We start from the raw sequence: 13729 nt of genomic DNA on the forward strand, positions 1-13729 counted from the left end.
TCTCATTCACCTAACCTAAGATATTCTCCCTATTTGAAAGTCAGCTGATTAGCAATCTTAATTCTATCTACTGACATTAATTCTTATCTGCTATGTAAAGAAGCATAATCATAGGTTCTAGAAATTAGGACATGGACATCTTTGGGAGGCCATTATTATGCCTACTATACCTAGTAAAATAAAACTCAGTGGTGTAGCAAATAAATACTTTGGCCACAGAAATTGTCTTTAAGAAGAAAAATGTCTGTGAATAACTTTTTAGTATATGGACATTGCAAATATCATGGGATATATAACGTAAACTCTACCTAAACTTCCAGGCACCAGGAGAGCAACAAATTCATTCAAACTAAAAATGTCACACATTATAAAAATTAAATGATTAAATAAATAACACTATCAGACAGGCCTGGGATCAAGGTGAGGTGGGTAAGTTTGAGTTGGACAATAGCAGGATTAGATTCTGTCCTCATTTAAAACTTGAATATTTTGTTGATCATGGTTACTTTTGAATCAATTATTTTTTACAAAAAACACATGCATTATAAGATCACCTATCTTGAGTGTAGACTTTTTTGATCCCCAAATTTTGCACCTGCATCCAGTGCCTCCCTCACCACTTGGCCCTGTTAAAAGATCTACATAAACTCTCTAGGGCTGATTTTTTTTTTTTTTTCCAATCTTGATACTCTAGGAAATCCGATGGATTATTTTAGACGAAAATGCATTTAGCCAGAGGTTGATGGTTTGCACATTAACAGAAGAGTTAATATCAAGAAGCAGAGCGCTTCACAGACAGGTAGGATATACCTGCAGAGTTCATGATTTAACTATCAAACAAGTTAAACTGCCCAACGAGACAGGGCAGGGCTAGGCAGGTATCTTGATGCTTCCCCTTAGAGTCTATACTGTCTTTCTTCTTGATGTTTGCTCTCGTCTCGTTGTGTTCTGTACTATATTACCCTCATTTAACTACACCTTCAAAAAGGACCTGTTTTTAAGAGGTTTTACATTAATCAAAATTATGTCTAGATGTGAGGAAATGCTTTGTGCGACTCAACTTTGCCATTAAAGGCATAATAATTTATGAAGTAACACCTCTTCCTCAATGACCAGCGCATACATGAATAAGGGAAAGTCCATACCTATAGAGAGCTCATAGACTAATGGAGAAGTAAAAATTTATCCACATGAGCAGGAGGCACAATTGCATAAGCAGCCTAAACCAGAAGGAGGGAGTGCTTGTGAAGAACGGGAGGACAGGGCGCTCCCTCCTTAGTGGATCACCCTGATTCCAGGAGGAAAGAGGTCTTTCAGTTGGGACAATAACGAGGCACAGTCTTCAGGGAAGATGTGGGGTAGGTGAGGGCATGCAAGCAGAGGAAGTAGGAGGAGCAAAGCACAGGTTATAGGAAAACAATGGGAATAATTGGGGAAGGTCAAGGGACCTATAGGGAACAGATGTCACTAAGCCTCCCCCAAATCACAGCAGTGCCAGTCTCCTTGTCAGAAACTTATGACTCATAATCATTCACTCACATCTCATGATCATGATGGAAAAGCTCAGGCTTGGAAAAGAAACTCACCGTGGATTTATTCCAGATGATACTGACACAGACTTTGTGTCTTTCTGACATGGGGTTTGAATTCTAACATCCTGTTGCTCCTGTTGGTTTTGGGTTACTGGAGGAGCAACCCAAAATCTCCTCCCGTGCCATCCCTGACCGCTGGTCTGGAGAGCTGGGAAGAACATTCCAAGGATGTCAGAGATTGGCTTGTCTGAAACCAACATTACACAATCACAATTACAATTACTAGGATCAAGATTCCATGTCTTCAAACACTGCAGCTGAATTTGGTTTACGTGTCACATGTCTCTGCTGAGTGAGCCCTTTCTGAATCTACATTAGTCACGGAAGCTTCTTGGACTCCTCATTACTTTTTGCAGCATTTTATTCTGTCATGGCCATAGGTGCCACTCTGTTTCAAGCTTGTAGAGCAAATATTCAGAACACACATACTTTTGTTCCTTTATCAGCTAGCAGGATTTCTTATATCTTTAGAGAAACCTAAAGAAAGGAAAAAAGAAAACAAACAAACAAAAAAAAAAAACAGAAGCAATAAACAATAAGAAAACCAAAGAACAATAGGAGCCATAGGGTGTTAGAATTCAAAACCCCGTGTCAGAAAGGCACAAAGCCTGTGTCGGTGTTGTCTTGAATAAATCTGTGGTGAGTTTCTTTTCCAAGCCTAGGCTTTTCCATCATGGTCATGAGACATGAATGATTACGTGAACCTAAGTTTCTTAAAAGGAGGTTGGCCCTGCTGTGGTTTGGGGATGTTTTGTTCCTGGAACCAGAATGTGAAAGACTGATCTCTGCTAAGTGACCAGGGCCTCCAGATGGGCTCAGGTAGTGGCTCAACAAGGACTTCTTGAGAATTCAGCTCCACCACAAAAAAAAACCTCAAAGCTATCCTATCTCCATTTACACACACAGGACAATAACCTCTGCTTTCCAAATGATGAAGTCCGTTAAGTATTTCAACTGAGATGGAAGAAAAAGATGTGGCTCAAAGGGTAGAAATTGTTTAATGTGAATTTAATATGAAAGTACCTTAGGGCTGGGCCCAGTGGTTCACACCTCTAATCCCAGTATTTTGGGAGACCGAGGTGGGGGGAATCACCTGAGCTAAGGAATTTGAGACCAGCCTGGCCAACCTGGTGACACGCTGTCTCTACTAAAAATATAAAAATTAGCTGGGCGTGGTGGTGGGCACCTATAATTCCAGCTACTCAGGAGGCTGAGGCAGGAGAATCACTTGAACCTGGGAGGTGGAGGTTGCAGTGAGCAGAGATCACGCCATTGCACTCCAGCCTGGGCAACAGAGCAAGACTCTGTCTCAAAAAAAAAGGAGGGGCAAGGAGGGGCAGGCGGTGGGGGGCTGGGAATAAAAAAAAGAAAAAAAAGAAAGTAGCTTACAATTAAAAACAATAATTAACAGTAGAAGTAAACTTTTGTAATGAATTGTTTCTAATCTCTAAATTCTGTTCTCAATCTCACCCTTCCATTTGTCCTTTCTCCTTCCCTTCCTCCCTCCCTCCCTTTTGTGTCTTCCTTCCTATTCTCCTAAGTGGTGGGATATTGCCAAGTGTCTGGTGCCTCCAAGAACCCTGCTGCTCCTCTGTAACCCAAAACCCATAAACAATATGGATAAAATGAGGCTTTTTCAATGTAATTTCTATCAGATTAGATATCTCTGGTCTTAGTCTCAAATTATCTTTCTCTCTCCCTTCCACTCTCCTTTTCTTCTTTCTCCCTTTTATTTTATTCTTATAATAACAAGAAGAAAATAAAATTAGGCATTCAATTTTAAAATTGGCTTTCAATAGGTTTTAATGTTCTGTGAACCTAGAGCAGCCACAGAGGGCAAGTGTTCTACAGGGTCTTCGATCTGAAAAGACAAAGGGCCAGTGCCCCAAACACAACTTCCCAAAGTATAGGCTGTGCCTTATTACTCCCTAAAATTCTCTAGGTCACTCAAGTCTACACTTTAAATATAAAAGTTTAGGAAATGACATTCTGTCCTTACTTCTTTGGATAAAATAAAAATTTCTCACTTTTATTGAAACCTGACAGGTTTCAACCATAGTCTTAGCAGTCACAGTGTGAAGATCAGGGAGGAGATAAGATTTACAAGCTACTGGGCCCCTCTGGCTTAGAAGAGGCAGTGAAGCCGCCATGAGGCTCTAAACTCCTTTCATATTGAAGGAAATGTAGTTTGGTTCAATAAAGCAAGGCATGCAATCTCCTCCATCTGGAAGTGAGCATAGAAGAAAGAGAGAAAGAAAGGGAGTCAAGCTGTAGGGGAGACAGGGAGGGAGCGAGTGCCCTGACACTGACAGAAATACAAGAGGCAGAGAAAGAAGAAAGAGAGACAAGGGAGAGATACAGACATAAGACAGACAGAGAAAAAGAGAGACAGTGTCTACAGCCATACCACCTTGAACACGTTTGATCTCCTCTGATCTTGGAAGCTAAGCAGGGGTGGGCCTAATTAGTACTTGGATGACAGAGAAAGAGGTGAGAGACAGGCAAGAGAGCACGTCTACCCCATTTTTCCACTTGTCCAAGTCTCCTATTTCCCTGACCCATCTCACGTGGAAGAGCAAGGAGAAGAGAAGTTATTAGACTCTCTTGGGTGATGGCTAGGAGCTTCACCATGAGCTGAGTCTGGGGAGGACGCCGAGCCTCCCACCTAAACAGGTCTTGGCCCCTGGTCACTAGGCAGAATTCAGAACAGATATTACCTGCCATGTTAGTAATTACAGTGATTGAAACTGACCACCTTTCTGGGGGCATCAGAGAAATGGCTCTCTGAGAGCAAAGTACACCCAGGAGCTCTTATGCAAATTTGGACATGAGAAACCCCAGAATATCCCCTTGTTCTGCTCACAGGACCAGGGCTTTTATCCATCTTGCACCATTTGGGACCTGGGGTGTGAATAGAGTGAGAGGCTAGGCCTTTCTTACAGGGGAACAGACTCAGGGCCTGTGAACTGGAGATCACTTGCCTGCTCTGTGGGACGTCCTGTTTTTCCTGAATATCTGGGGACAGTCTCAGGCCAAACTGGGAGCCAGTTCCATATAATTCTATCCATTGCTGGAATATTCAGCTCCTGGGGATGAACAGGGCTGGCTCAAACCCAGGGACTCTGGAGGGGCTCATGGCTGCTGGCTGTGTGTGCATAAGCATTCCTCTGAGAAGGAGAATGGGAGGGTGGGATTGTGACTCCATGTGTCCCCTCAGAGTCCACCTAGGTCCAGGCCAGGATGTGGCCTACGGCCGGCACTTGAGTTCCTTCCATTCACACCGTCCCTCAGGGAACGTCAGCTCCACAGGACTTCAGGGCTTTGCGAGCCAGGGCTTTCCCTGCTTTCCACAGACATCAGCAAGAAGGGAGATCACTGCCGTTGGGATTTGGCGGAGAAGCACAGAGTGGGGCTGCAAGGCCTCCACGTGGTCTCCTTGTTGGTGATGGGACCCACTTCTGCAGGAGCCCTGTGTTTTCAGAGCTGTGCAAGGTCTCTGGGGTCTCTCAGGACCCTGTCCTTCCTCCATAACCCAGAGTAGCAATCGTTGGCCACAGGCAATGGACAGAGCCCCTGGTGCCAGATGCTCAGGGGTGGGACTTTTCATGGGAAAATAAGTGGCATTCATCCTGGTTCCTCCCTCTTTGGATCAAAGGGAAGTTTGAGAGACAAGCAGGCCCCAGTGTCAGTTTCTGTGATATCTCAGGGGGGCAGCAGTGAGAGAGACATGGGGACAATGAGGCTTTCCTCGTGACCTGCCTGACCTCTTCATTTAAAATGTCAGGTTCTGAAGAACCCTGATTCCTGGCAGGCCAGAGGTGGATTTAAAGGAAGCTGGTAATGATATTGTGCGGCCAAGATCCTTAATGACATTTTTATAAAAGGAAATTTCTGAGCCTAGCATGGTGGCTCACACCGCTCATCCCAGCACTTTGGGAGGCCGAGGCAGGTGGAGCACATAAGGGCAGGAGTGTGAGACCAGTTTGACCAACATGGCAAAACCCCATCTCTATGAAGAATACAAAAATTAGCCAGGCGTGATGGCTTACGCCTATAATTCCATGTATTTGGGAGGCTGAGCCACAGGAATCGCTTATGACAGAGCAAGACTCAGTCTCAAAGAAAAAAAAAAGAAGGTTCTGATGGGGTATGCAAAGAGAGGGCTGGGTCAGATGCTGTCAGAACTGCTAAACAAATATGCATCCAGGGCTGGAGCTTAGTCACCAGAGAGTCACTCTGATTGTCAGGGCTTTGTTTCCTTGTGTGTTGAGCAGGCTGGAATTAAGGGGCAGACTGATTCATTCCTGACACTAAAACTATTTCTTCCTGGTGAAGAAAGCATACAGAGAAACGGAATATGAAATAAAGCCTTTATGTGCTCTGCCTAAATTAATAATTTAAGTGTTTTTTTTTGTATATTTGCTATGTCACCTTTAGAAAGTAAGAGGCAGCCCTCACTTGCTGCTGATGACCTGCCTCACCATGCACATGTCTTGCCACTGCCCCACAGAAATGCTTCGATTACCCACAGTCTTTTGCCAGATGAGACCGGTGTCCAGGCTACTGGCTCCTGATCTCACTCGGACTGATAGTAAAGATGTAAAATTTGGTGCCGATGTCCCAGCCTTAATGTCTCAAGGGGTAGACAATTTAGTCGATGCTTTAGCCATTACAATGGGGCCAAAGGGAAGAACAGTAATTATTGAACATAGCTGGGGAAGTCCCAAAGTAACAAAAGATGGTGTGACTGATGCAAAGTCAATTGGCTTAAAGGATAAATATAAAAACATTGGAGCTAAACTTGTCCAAGATGTTGCCAATAACACAAATGAAGAGATTGGGGATGGCGCTATCACTGCTACTGTACTGGTACGCTCTATTTCCAAGTAAGGCTTCCAGAAGGTTAGCAAAGCTGCTAATCCAGTGGAAATCAAGAGAGGTGTGATGTTAGCTGTTGATGCTGTAATTGCTGAACTTAGAAAGCAGTCTAAACCTGTGACCAAACCTGAAGAAATTGCACAGCTCGCTACAATTTCTGCAAATGGAGACAAATAAATTGGTAACATCATCTCTGGTGCAATGAAAAAGGTTGGAAGAAAGGGTGTCATCACAGTAAGGGATGGAAAAACACTGACTGATGAATTAGAAATTATTGAAGGCATGAATATTTGACCGAGGATATATTTCTCCGTACTTTATTAATATATCAAAAGGTGAGAAATGTGAATTCCAGGATGCCTATGTTCTGTTGTGTGAAAAGAAAATTTCTAGTGTCCAGTCCATTGTACCTGCTCTTGAAATTGCCAATGCTCACTGTAAGCCTTTGGTCGTAATTGCTGAAGACATTGATGGAGAAGCTTTAACTACACTCATCTTGAATAGGCTAAAGGTTGGTCTTCAGGTTGTGGCAGTCAAACTCCTGGGTTTGGTGACAATAGAAAGAACCAGCTTAAAGATATGGTTATTGCTACTGGTGGTGCAGTATTTGGAGAAGAAGGCTGACACTAAATCTTGAAGACGTTCAGCCTCGTGACTTAGGAGAAGTTGGAGAGGTCACTGTGATCAAAGATTATGCCATGCTCTTAAAAGGAAAAGGTAACAAGGCTCAAATTGAAAAATGTATTCAAGAAATCATTGACCAGTCAGATGCCACAACTAGTGAATATGAAAAGGAAAAACTGAATGGAACTTTCAGATGGAGTAGCTGTGCTGAAGGTTGGTGGGACAAGTGATGTTGAAGTGAATGAAAAGAAAGACAGAGTTACACGTGCACTTAATGCTACAAGAGCTGCTGTTGAAGAAGGCAGTTTAGGGAGGGGTTGTGCCCTGCTTCGATGCATTCCAGCCTTCGACTCATTGACTCCAGGTAATGAAGATAAAAAAATTGGTGTAGAAATTCACCAATTTTGAGTGTAGAAAAGAACACTCAAAATTCCAGCAATGACCGTTGCTAAGAATGCAGGTGTTGATGGATTTTTGATAGTTGAGAAAATTATGCAAAGTTCCTCAGATGTTGGTTATGATACTATGTTAGGAGATTTTGTGAATATGGTGGAAAAACCATTATTGACCCAACAAAAGTTGTGAGAACTGCTTTACTGGATGCTGCTGGCATGGCCTCTCTATTAACTACAGCAGCTGTTGTAGTCACATAAATTCCTAAATAAGGGAATGGCCCTGGAATGGGTGCAATGTGTGGAATGGGAGGTGGTATAGGAGGTCGCCTGTTCTAATTCCTAGAATAGTGCTTTACCTTTATTAACGAATTGTGATAGGAAGCCCAAGGCAGTGTTCCTCACCAATAACTTCAGAGAAGTCAGTTGGAGAAAATGAAGAAAAGGCTGGCTGATGTTTAAGAAACCGCTATAACCACCAGTTACTGGTTTCAGCTGACAAAGTGTATAATGGTTTACAGCGGTCATCCATGCCTACAGATAATTTAGTTTGTATTTTTGAATAGAAAGATGTTGTACATTCCTGACACTGGGTACAAGAGCCATGTACTGATGTACTGCTTTCAACTTAAATCACTGAGGCATTTTTACTACTATTCTGTTAAAATCAGGATTTTAGTGCTTGCAACAAGCAGATGAGAAGTTAAGCAGCCTTTCTTTGCAGAGTGAGAATAATTGTATACAAAGTAGAGAAACTTCCAATTATGTGACAACCTTTGTGTATTAAAAATTTGTTTAAAGTTAAAAAAAAGAAAGACGCAAACATCATGACACTTCACTGTAATTATCTCAGCATGAATCTCTTACATATGAGGGGAAATTCCCACATCAAACACAATACAATTTACACACATTAAGAAAACTAGTTTCTCAATGTTATTTATTATCTGGTCAATATTTCACATTTCACCAATTGTTCCAACCATGGCTTCATGGCTGTTGATGTTTCTGGATACCTATTTAATCTAGATTTCCACATCGAATTAGGTTGTCACATCTCTTAACTTGTTGAGTAAATATTCTTAAGGAAATGTCATGGTACTATGAGAAGAACCTTATTGGGGCTTAGAGTTTGAATTAAGGGACTGGTTGCCATCTTTTTCATGTGTGACATCTGTCAGGTCTCTGAGCCCAAGCCAAGCCATTGCATCCCCTGTGACTTGCATGTATACATCCAGATGGCCTGAAGTAACTGAAGAATTACAAAAGAAGTGAAAAGCCCTGCCTTGCCTTAACTGATGACATTCCACCACAAAAGAAGTGTAAATGGCCGGTCCTTGCCTTAAATGATGACATTATGCTGTGAAAGTCCTTTTCCTGGCTCATCCTGGCTCAAAAAGCACCCCCACTGAGCACTTTGTGACCTCCACTCCTGCCCACCAGAGAACAAACCCCCTTTGACTGTAATTTTCCTTTACCTACCCAAATCCTATAAAATGGCCCCACCCTTATCTCCCTTCCCTGACTCTCATTTAGGACTCAGCCCACCTGCACCCAGGTGAAATAAACAGCCATGTTGCTCACGCAAAGCCTGTTTGGTGGTCTCTTCACATGGACGCGCATGAAATTTGGTGCCGTGACTCAGATCGTGGGACCTCCCTTGCGAGATCAATCCCCTGTCCTCCTGCTCTTTGCTCCATGAGAAAGATCCACCTACGACCTCAGGTCCTCAGACCAACCAGCCCAAGAAACATCTCGCCAATTTCAAATCCGGTAAGCAGCCTCTTTTTACTCTCTTCTCCAACCTCCCTCACTATCCCTCAAACTCTTTCTCCTTTCAATCTTGGCGCCACACTTCAATCTCTCCCTTCTCTTAATTTCAATTCCTTTCATTTTCTGGTAGAGACAAAGGAGACACGTTTTATCCATGGACCCAAAACTCTGGTGCCGGTCACGGACTGGGAAGGCAGCCTTCCCTTGGTGTTTAATCATTGCAGGGATGCCTCTCTGATTATTCACCCATGTTTCAGAGGTGTCAGACCATGCAGGGATGCCTGCCTTGGTCCTTCACCCTTAGCAGCAAGTCCCACTTTTCTGGGGGAGGGGCAAGTATCCCAACCCCTTCTCTCTGTGTCTCTACCCCTTCTCTGCTTTCTTGGGGCAGAGGCAAGTACCCCTCAACCCATTCTCCTTCACCCTTAGCGGCAAGTCCCACTTTCCTGGGGCAGGGGCAAGTACCCCTCAACCCCTTCTCCTTCACCCTTAGTGGCAAGTCCCGCTTTTCTGGAGTAGGGGCAAGTACCCCTCAATCCCTTCTCCTTCACCCTCAGCAGCAAGTCCCACTTTTCTAGGGGGCAAGAACTCCCAATCGCTTACTTCCATACCCTGACCTCTTATCTCTGTGCCCCAATCCCTTATTTCCACACCCTGACCTCTTATCTCTGTGCCCCAATCCCTTCTCTGCTTTTCTGGAGGGTAAGAACCCCCCACCCCTTCTCCGTGTCTCTACTCTTTTCTCTGGGCTTGCCTCCTTCAATATGGGCAAGGTTTCACCTTCCATTCCTCCTTCTTCTCCCTTAGCCTGTGTTCTTAAGAACTTAAAACCTCTTCAACTCTCACCTGACCTAAAATCTAAGCATCTTATTTTCTTCTGCAATGCTGCTTGACCCCAATACAAACTCGACAGTAGTTCCAAATAGCAGGAAAATGGCACTTTCAATTTTTCCATCCTACAAGATCTAAATAATTCTTGTTGTAAAATGGGCAAATGGTGTGAGGTGCCTGATGTCCAGGCATTCTTTTAGACATCAGTCCCTTCCTAGTCTCTGTGCCCAATGCAACTCATCCCAAATCTTCCTTCTTTCCCTCCCACCTGTCCCCTGAGTCCCAACCATAAGCGTCGCTGAGTCTTTCTAATCTTCCTTTTCTACAGACCCATCTGACCTCTCCCCTCCTAACCAGGCCAAGCTAGGTCCCAATTCTTCCTCAGCCTCTGCTCCTCCATCCTATAATCCTTTTATGACCTCCCCTCCTCACACCCAGTCCGACTTACTGTTTCATTCCATGACTAGCCCTGCCCCTCCTGCCCAGCAATTTATTCTTAAAAAGGTGGCTGGGGCTAAAGGCATAGTTAAGGTTAATGCTCCTTTTTCTTTATCCCAAATCAGATCGCATTCAGGCTCTTTGTTATCTTTTTTTTTTTTTTTGAGACAGAGTCTCGCTCTCTCACCCAGGCTGGAGAGCAGTGGCACGATCTCGGCTCGCTGCAAGCTCCGCCTCCCGGGTTCACGCCGTTCTCCTGCCTCAGCATCTCTGAGTAGCTGGGACTACAGGCGCCCGCCACCACGCCCGGCTAATTTTTTGTACTTTTAGTAGAGACGGGGTTTCACTGTGGTCTCGATCTCCTGACCTCGTGATCCGCCCGCCTCGGCCTCCCAAAGTGCTGGGATTACAAGGATGAGCCACCGCGCCCAGCTCTTTGCTATCAAATATAAAAATCCAGCTCAGTTCATGGCTCATTTGGCAGCAACCCTGAGACACTTTACAGCCTTAGACCCTAAAAGGTCAAAAGGCCGTCTTATTCTCAATATACATTTTATTACCCAATCTGCTCCCGACATTAAATAAAACTCCAAAAATTAGAATCTGGCCCTCAGACCCCAAAACAGGACTTAATTAACCTCATCTTCAAGGTGTGCAATAATAGAAAAAAGTTTCAATTCCTTGCCTCCACTGTGAGACAAACCGCAGCCACATCTCTAGCACACAAGAACTTCCAAACCCCTGAACCACAGCAGCCAGGCATTCCTCCAGAACCTCCTCCCTCAGAAGCTTGCTACGTGTGCCAGAAATCTGGCCACTGGGCCAAGGAATGCCCACAGCTTGGGATTCCTCCTAAGCCGTGTCCCATCTGTCTGGGACCCCACTGGAAATCGGACTGTTCAACTCACCTGGCAGCCACTCCCAGAGCCCCTGGAACTCTGGCCCAGGGCGCTCTGACTGACTCCTTCCCAGATCTTCTCAGGTTAGTGGCTGAAGACTGACATTGCCTGATCACCTCGGAAGCTGCCTAGACCATCATGGAGGCCGAGCTTTGGGTAACTCTCACAGTGGAAGGTAAGTCCGTCCTCTTCTTTATCAATACTGAGGCTGCCCACTCCACATTACCTTCTTTTCAAGGGCCTGTTTCCCTTGCCTCCATAACTGTTGTGAGTATTGACGGCCAGGCTTCTAAACCCCTGAAACCTCCCCCACTCTGGTGCCAACTTGGACAACACTCTTTTATGCACTCTTTTTTAGTTATCCCCTCCTGCCCAGTTCCCTTATTAGGCTGAGATATTTTAACCAAATTATCTGCTTCCCTGACTATTCCTGGACTACAGCCGCATCTCATTGCCACCCTTCTCCCCAACCCAAAGCCTCCTGCCAGTCTTCCTCTCGTATCCCCCCACCTTAACCCACAAGTATGGGACATCTCTACTCCTTCCCTGGCAACCAATCACATGCCCATTACCATCCCATTAAAACCCAATCACCCTTACCCCGCTCAATGCCAATATTCCATCCCACAGCACTCTTTAAAAGGATTAAAGCTTGTTATCACTCCCCTGCTACAGCATGGGCTTCTAAAACCTATAAACTCTCCTTAAAATTCCTCCATTTTACCTGTCCAAAAACCAGTCAAGCCTTACAAGTTAGTTCAACATCTATGCCTTATCAACCAAATTGTTTTGCCTATCCACCCCATGGTGCCAAACCCATATACTCTCCTATCCTCAATACCTCTCTCCACAATCCATTATTCTGTTTTGGATCACAAACATTCTTTCTTTACTATTCCTTTGCACCCATCATCCCAGCCTCTCTTCGCTTTCACTTGGACTGACCCTGACACCCATTAGGCTCAGCAAATTACCTGGGCTGTACTGCCACAAGGCTTCACAGACAGCTCCCATTACTTCAGTCAAGCCCAAATTTCATCCTCATTTGTTACCTATCTCGGCATAATTCTCATAAAAACACACGTGCTTTCCCCGCTGATTGTGTCTGATTAATCTCCCAAACCTCAATCCCCTACAAAACAACTCCTTTCCTTCCTAGGCATCGTTACTGCGGTCAGAATTCTTACACAAGAGCCAAGACCACACCCTATAGCCTTTTTGGGCAAACAACTTGACCTTACTGTTTTAGCCTAGCCATCATGTCTCCGTGCAGAGGCTGCTGTTGCCCCAATACTTTTAGAGGCCCTCAAAATCACAAACTATGCTCAGCTTACTCTCTACATTTCTCATGACTTCCAAAATCTATTTTCTTCCTCATACCTGATGCATATACTTTCTGCTCCCTGGCTCCTTCAGCTGTGCTCACTCTCTGTTAAGTCCCACAATTACCATTGTTCCTGGCCCGGACTTCAATCCGGCCTCCCACATTATTCCTGATACCACACCTGACCCGCATGACTGTATCTCTCTGATCCACCTGACATTCACCCCATTTCCCCATATTTCCTTCTTTCCTGTTCCTCACCCTGATCACGCTTGATTTATTGATGGCAGTTCCACCAGGCCTAATCGCCACACACCAGCAAAGTCTGGCTATACTATAGTATAAGCCACTAGCCTGCCTCTTAGAACCTCTCATTTCCTTTCTATCGTGGAAATCTATCCTCAAGGAAATAACTTCTCAGTGTTCCACCTGCTGTTCTACTACTCCTCAGGGATTATTCAGGCCCCCTCCCTTCCCTACACATCGAGCTTGAAGATTTACCACCACCCAGGACTAGCAAATTAGCTTTACTCAATATGCCCCGAGTGAGATAACTAAAATACCTTTTAGTCTAAGTAGACACTTTCACTAGATAAGTAGAGGCCTTTCCTACAGGGTCTGAGAAGGCCACCGCGGTCATTTCTTCCCTTCTGTCAGACACAATTCCTCAGTTTAGCCTTCCCACCTCTATACAGTCTGATAACAGGCCAGCCTTTATTAGTCAAATCAGCCAAGCAGTTTTTCAGGCTGTTAGTATTCAGTGAAACCTTTACATCCCTTACGGTCTTCCATCTTCAAGAAAAGTAGAACGGACTAAAGGTCTTTTAAAAACACACCTCACCAAGCTCAGCCACCAACTTAAAAAGGACTGGACAATACTTTTACCACTTTCCCTTCTCAGAATTCAGGCCTGTCCTTGGAATGCTACAAGGTAAAGCCCATTTGAGTTCCTTTTTATTAGGCCCCAGTCTCATTCCA

At 44.5% G+C, this 13729-nt stretch overlaps 2 pseudogenes; one reads left to right on the forward strand and one right to left on the reverse strand.

Annotated features, from left to right (window-relative positions):
• LOC129487319 (putative glycosyltransferase ALG1L2) overlaps positions 1 to 13729 on the reverse strand; it is a 115777-nt pseudogene that overhangs the window by 92962 nt on the left and 9086 nt on the right.
• Positions 2069 to 9938, forward strand: LOC129486948 (60 kDa heat shock protein, mitochondrial-like; annotated as a pseudogene).

This window comes from Symphalangus syndactylus, chromosome 1 (genome assembly GCF_028878055.3).
Source record: "Symphalangus syndactylus isolate Jambi chromosome 1, NHGRI_mSymSyn1-v2.1_pri, whole genome shotgun sequence".
NCBI lineage: Eukaryota > Metazoa > Chordata > Mammalia > Primates > Hylobatidae > Symphalangus > Symphalangus syndactylus.